A 6,025-nucleotide genomic window follows, 5' to 3' on the forward strand; every position below is an offset into this window, starting at 1 on the left:
TTTTAAACTTTTATTAAAATTTTAGGGATCCGTTCTTTACTAGGTTCCACAACCTTACACACCCACACTATAACACTATTAGCTGAAACTAATAACTAAAATTTCCACGGGTATGATATATATTTATCAATGGTTAATTAATGTATAAGGGTCGTAACCATGGCAACTTTAGTTACTAGTTTCAACTATAACTAGCAACTGCCCTATAACCTGAATTATACTCACTGGGTACAATTCTCTCAATTCAGCTTTGTGTAGCCTTCTAAATTCCCTAATAAATAATAATAATAATAATGATAATAATGATGATGATGATGATGATAATAATAATAGGCCGAGCGAACCCGAAGTTTCAATACCGATTCCGCCGATCGCTCTCAACATACATCTAGTACAAGAGCCGGGAAGAAAAAAAGTCAGTTATCTCACCCCAATTTTTGATTAGTTTAATGAAAACTATGTATAATTAATAGTCAAAATTGATGAGTATGCCAAGTATAGTTAGGGGGAATAAAAAATATCGGCTGTTTCAAAACCTTAAAAAACACTAATTTTTCATTAGGTGCTCTATATCTTAAAAACTGCCAACAACAGTAGAAAACCTAAGAGCACATTGTTTAACGAAGAGTAAATTTGCTGAAATATTAGCCCTAAAAGAGCTATTTACGTCCAATAGTTCTCGAGATACAGCTTTTTAAGAAGCAAAATTTCTTAAAAATCTACTGAAAGATTAGTAGTTAGTTAATTTATTTTGAGAAATCTATATTTGAGGAACTATGTGACGTAAAGATGTCTATTAGCACTCAAATTAAAGCTAGTTTAATGGACTATGAAGTAGTTTATTACGTTTTTCGTTATAGAAGTAGTAGTTTTCATGACATATGGTAAAATAAATTGATTTATAGTTGTTCGGACGATAAGTTTGATTTATGATAAACTTCAGTTCAGAAACCATTTGACGTACAGATGTCTGCCAGCGCTCCAATTAAAGCTAGTTTAATTTACTTTAATTTGTAGGACTAGTAGTTTTTATGATATTTGACAAAATAAAGTCACAAAATGTTTATTTTTAGTTGTTCGTAAAAAATGTTGGATTTTTGAAAATATATATCTCTAGATCCATAAGACGCACATATGTCTGTCAATACTCAAAATAAAGGAAATTTAACTTAATATAAAGTAGTTCATGACACTTATCTTCGTAGAGGTAGTAGTATTTATGATATTCACATATGAATACAAATTTGTCCGAACAACTATATATCAATTTACATTAGCAAATTTCATGAAAACTATTACTCATACGAAGATAAACTAATTTATAGCTGATTAAACTAGCTTTAATTTGAGTGCTAATAGACATCCGTACGTCAAATGGTTTTTGAGATATAGATTTTTCAAAATAAATTCACTAACTACTGATCTTTCAGTGCGCCCCTTACAACCTTATTTTTATGAAATGTTTATGAAAAAGCTATATCTCGAGAACTATTTAACGTAAATAACTCTTTTAGGGCTCATATTTTGGCAAATTTGCTCATCTTTAAAAGACGTTCTATTAGGCTTTCTTCTGTTGTTCCTACAGCTTAAGATATTGAGCTCCGAATGAAAAATTAAATTTTTTTATAGCTTTCAAACAGCCGCCATTTTGTATTCCCCTGCCTATACTTGGTAGACTCATCAATTTTGACTAGTAATTATACATAAGTTTTCATTAAAGTAATCCAAAATTGGGGTGAGATAACTGCCTTTTTTCTCCTCTTGGGCTCTTTGACCAATATAAATAAAATATAAAGAATTTTAAATTATTATTATGATATATCCGTATAATTTTGATCAAGGAAGAATAAATATGTCTTCCAGTCGGTTTTTATGGAATAGAAAATCGTTATGGTATATCAATTTGCGTATTCAAAATTTTACCTCTAGTCAAAGTTCAAATGTAGTTTCTCTTCAGTTTCTCTGGTATATGACTGGATTATATTCCCCTGGACAATAGAAAGGAATCATTGAGGTGACCTCGGATTGCCTTCCTCGACAACGTCATCAAAGTATAAAAGGTATCTCTGCAGGATTACACTTCTGATGTATTGTCTTCCGGGGCAAACAACCGATAAATCTCTAGGAGATGATAGGTGATGGTGGCTCCTGAGAAAGGTAAGTTATTAGAAAAACAAATATATAAATAATACGTAAATTAGAACTGATAAATTTACTCTCTGGAACGTCGTCCAAGTGGATCCCATGTGCGACCAACAGCTTGAAGGTCCCAAAGCAGCAGGTATAGATGGCAAAGGCCACCGGGTGTCCAACCTCTTCTTGCAGGGTGATGTCCACTATCCTCTTCGGCACGCACCTGCAGATAAAGACTTTCTTCGCCACGTTCGTATGGTAAAGGAAGTAGCTGAAGGTTCTTAGGCCTTAATCCAGGCTACCAAAGTGGAATCGGACTCTTGATACTAAATAACACATCTCTGGCTCGAAGTAAGCGCCTAATAAGAACAAGAATCGTTAAATGTACCTTATTAATTTTCTTTTAATTTTAATTCACAACTATATAAAAATAATACAGTAAGTAAAGTAATAAATGTTTGTGAACACATGATGATCTTGGGAAGATACCACACAATGTTAGCACTTTAAGCAATGATTCAATTTAGAAGATCTCATGGCCTTATTATTTTCAGACGAGAGGATTATCACGGATCGCTAAAGATGAGAGTTACAGAACTATTGAGTTTGGGTGGGTAAGGATTTTGCAATGAAAGGAGGTATATCTATTTCTTACCAAATCTGCAAGTCTATTTTAAGGAGATGAATTTATTTGTGTCGTAATAACGAGCGTCAAGGATTTTGTATTGTAAGGATTAGATCATCATCATCATAATCATAATCAGTCCTCTTGAACTGCATTAAGCAGCGTGAGGAGGAAGTTTATAGAGCCCTCTCCAGCTCTACCGGTCTTCTGTCATACCATTAGAGTCCTCTTCTGCGGAAGTCGCCTTTAACTCATCATCCCAGTTCTTTTTATGCCGTCCTTTTCTATATGTGTAAGGATTAGATACGGGAAGAATTTGATAGGTCAGTAGAGCCCAAAGCTCAATCCCGTATGTCGAAATAGATCTCATTATCATAGTTTACCCGGCAGGAGTTGTCCTCCTTTTTTGTCTCCTAAGAGGTGTCCCATGAGCATTTATCTCATGATCGACCATTTGTACTATTTTATTATTTGTATTTTACATAATATATATGATTGGATGTGATGATAAAAAAAATCTTTTTTTTTTCTTTTCAATGCTTAAATTAGATAAAAAAAGATCTCACGTTAGGAGTGTACTGGTGAGAGAAATGCTAATTCTAACCGTTGCGAGGAGGCCAAAGCAAATCTTAATGAAGTATAGGTGGCTGGTATAAGAGGTAGTAACATAAATAAGCGGCAATAACAACACCAGGGTTAACAGAAAATGGACTAATGTATAAACAAAATAAATGAAATACTAGGAAAATATAGATGTTTATGTCTGAATATGTGCAAAGTCCTCAGGAGTACACCTCTCCCGGTTCAAAAGAGTTTCTTGAGTAACTTTAGTCGTTCATTTAGAGGGTTTGTCAAGTAGATATTGTAGTAATCGAAATCTAGGAGCAGTTTCTTGTCTTTTTAGTCTATTATAAGGATTCCAAGTTCATTGTCAAGTCCTAAGCAGCGAATCTGTTCAGTAAACTTTAGTGGGATGGTAAACAAAAGAAACAGTAGGGAATGAGAATAGAGGTTTACGTCTGAGAGTAACGGTGATCTGGTGGGATTTGTTAGAATTTATTTTGATACTTTAGTTATATAATCATCCACTAAAGAATGATGTATGTGTGACTGCAGAGTTGAATGAACATTATTTTCATCAGCATATGTCGTTAGGACTTATTTATCTTACTGTTTAAGCATGGCGCCCTCTCACTTCTGAACAGAATTTCATGATTCCATCTAGTGGCAAAGATAAGTGGTACGAGACCTGGGCAGCCATCTTGGTCCCCAAAACAAAGGGGTCAGAAATAACAGAGTTACCATCTTGACCTGTACAGGGGAAGAAGGAGATGAAACATTTCAAGAATGTCTCTTCTGATAATAGTCATGAGAGAGTAAAACTGCACACTCAGGCGAGAGAGGCGGCGGTGACAAAGAGATGAGAAGAAAGAAACAAGAGAGAACCCTTCTTCTACCCTAACATTCACACCAAAACCAACATTCAAGCTCCAAGAATATCTCAACCAAGTAAAGTGTCATACTTTCATCAATCACTGTAATTAAATCAAATTTATAACTAACAAACTAAGTATAGTGTAATATACCACTTTTGTTCAAACCATATAACAAATAGTTTCAGAAAGCTTTAAAGAGAATAGAGGTTATTATATTTGAAAAGTATGATATCAATTTATTATAAATACAGACCACTCCATCATTACCAGCAAATTACAAGTAATTCTTTATTTAAAACAGCTTACCAGCATAATAATTAATTTAAGTAATATACCCCAACTTTTACTCCGGCGGACTTAGAAAAGAGAGATGAGTAGGCAAGGTTATGATTTACTTCATCTAAGGTTCTATCAGAGAGGTAGGAGCGGATTAAAAGGAAATTTGTAGGGAAGAAAATATTTATTATGGTATGATAACTTTACTACTGACTGTTTAGCTTACCCATTAGGAGATTCCTGAAGCTTTTGTCGCACCTGAAGATTTCAAACAACAGGCGGACCACCACTCCAGTGTTGGGCAGGCTCAAACAGAACACGACCCTCGTTGCTACGTAGAGCGACATGAGGAGAATCTTGTGGCGACCAGTGGTCCTTGCCTAGCTTGAAGTACTTACTCTGGGTCTCCAGAATACATACTATAAGCTTCTCGCACCATCAGAGGAGCACACTCTTCGATCCACTGAAATCCTTTGGCAGTAAAATACTGGCACAACTGCTCCGAAATCTCTTGGGTAGAATATCTAAAGAAAAAAAAAATGTTAGGAAGTTCTTAACATAACAAATCTGTTTTCAGATTTGAAATCTGTTAAAAATAAAAAAAATTAATAACAAACATATCTGCTTTTATTAGATAATTTCCTTATACAGTGTAATTTCGGTAATACGAACATTCCAGTTAACCGTACTGGGATTAAAAAATATATATATAATTTTATATAAAACTCAGCAGGTGATAACATTTTTATTTTCAACTTGCTGGCCCGCCATTGCTTCGCGATTGCAGTATTTGAAGATGTATATAGATTTAATATACAAAATTCATAGTTTGTTTAAAATTATTGTATTTAACTAAAATTAAACATTTAGAGATACTTTATTAATATGGTTTGGTAACATAAATTGAACCAATAAATACGATAAAGAAGCGAAAAAGAAAGTCTTATTAAAAATGTGAATAACTTCAAGATTACTGAACCAATCTACACCAAACTTTGCAGTGGTTTAAACTGAGGTAAATAAATAATAATAAGTAACATTATGATTTAGTAAGATATATAGTTTTTGAATAGTAAATAATCTCAGTGTGCGTGAGATATTAGTACTATATCCTAACAACTAAGACTGATTGCCATGGTGGTATAATATTTTGTAAGAAGTGTAACAAAGTCCATTAATTCAAAAGTGTATTGTGGACAAAGATTCAAGCATTTTCTTTTATATATGTTGATTAAAATTGTACGTGTATAAAGAACATTTTTTATTTCCCGATCTATAGGCAAGTTATTGAGATCAAAATCGATTTTCACGAAATTTCTTACAGTTTGGATATCGGGATATATAAATCATTTTATTTTGTAAAACTAATTTAATTAATAGTAGAAATATGTATAATACAAATTTTGTTGGTAAACTCATTTTTATTTATCAAATTTTAGATGAATCCCTACAAACATTATTTTTTACGTATATTTTTTATTAACTGATATATTAAAAATCTTATAATTTAAAGAAATTAATTCATCTTAGCATAATAATAATTCTTAGCATTATT

The 6,025-nt window shown here is 32.8% G+C and overlaps 1 long non-coding RNA gene across 1 annotated transcript in view; it reads right to left on the reverse strand.

The window, feature by feature from the left end:
- Positions 1–4,954, reverse strand: part of LOC106684127 (uncharacterized) — a 9,300-nt gene extending 4,346 nt beyond the window's left edge. The window contains exons 1-3 of the long non-coding RNA XR_010843553.1: positions 4,697–4,954; positions 2,217–2,492; positions 1,924–2,148 (exon numbers count right to left, since the gene is read on the reverse strand). This is a non-coding gene — a long non-coding RNA (uncharacterized lncRNA). The remainder of the gene's footprint in view (positions 1–1,923; positions 2,149–2,216; positions 2,493–4,696) is intronic.
- Between the last annotated feature and the right edge of the window lie 1,071 nt (positions 4,955–6,025).

Source organism: Halyomorpha halys, unplaced genomic scaffold (genome assembly GCF_000696795.3).
Source record: "Halyomorpha halys isolate HHAL.00 unplaced genomic scaffold, Hhal_1.1 Scaffold546.1, whole genome shotgun sequence".
NCBI lineage: Eukaryota > Metazoa > Arthropoda > Insecta > Hemiptera > Pentatomidae > Halyomorpha > Halyomorpha halys.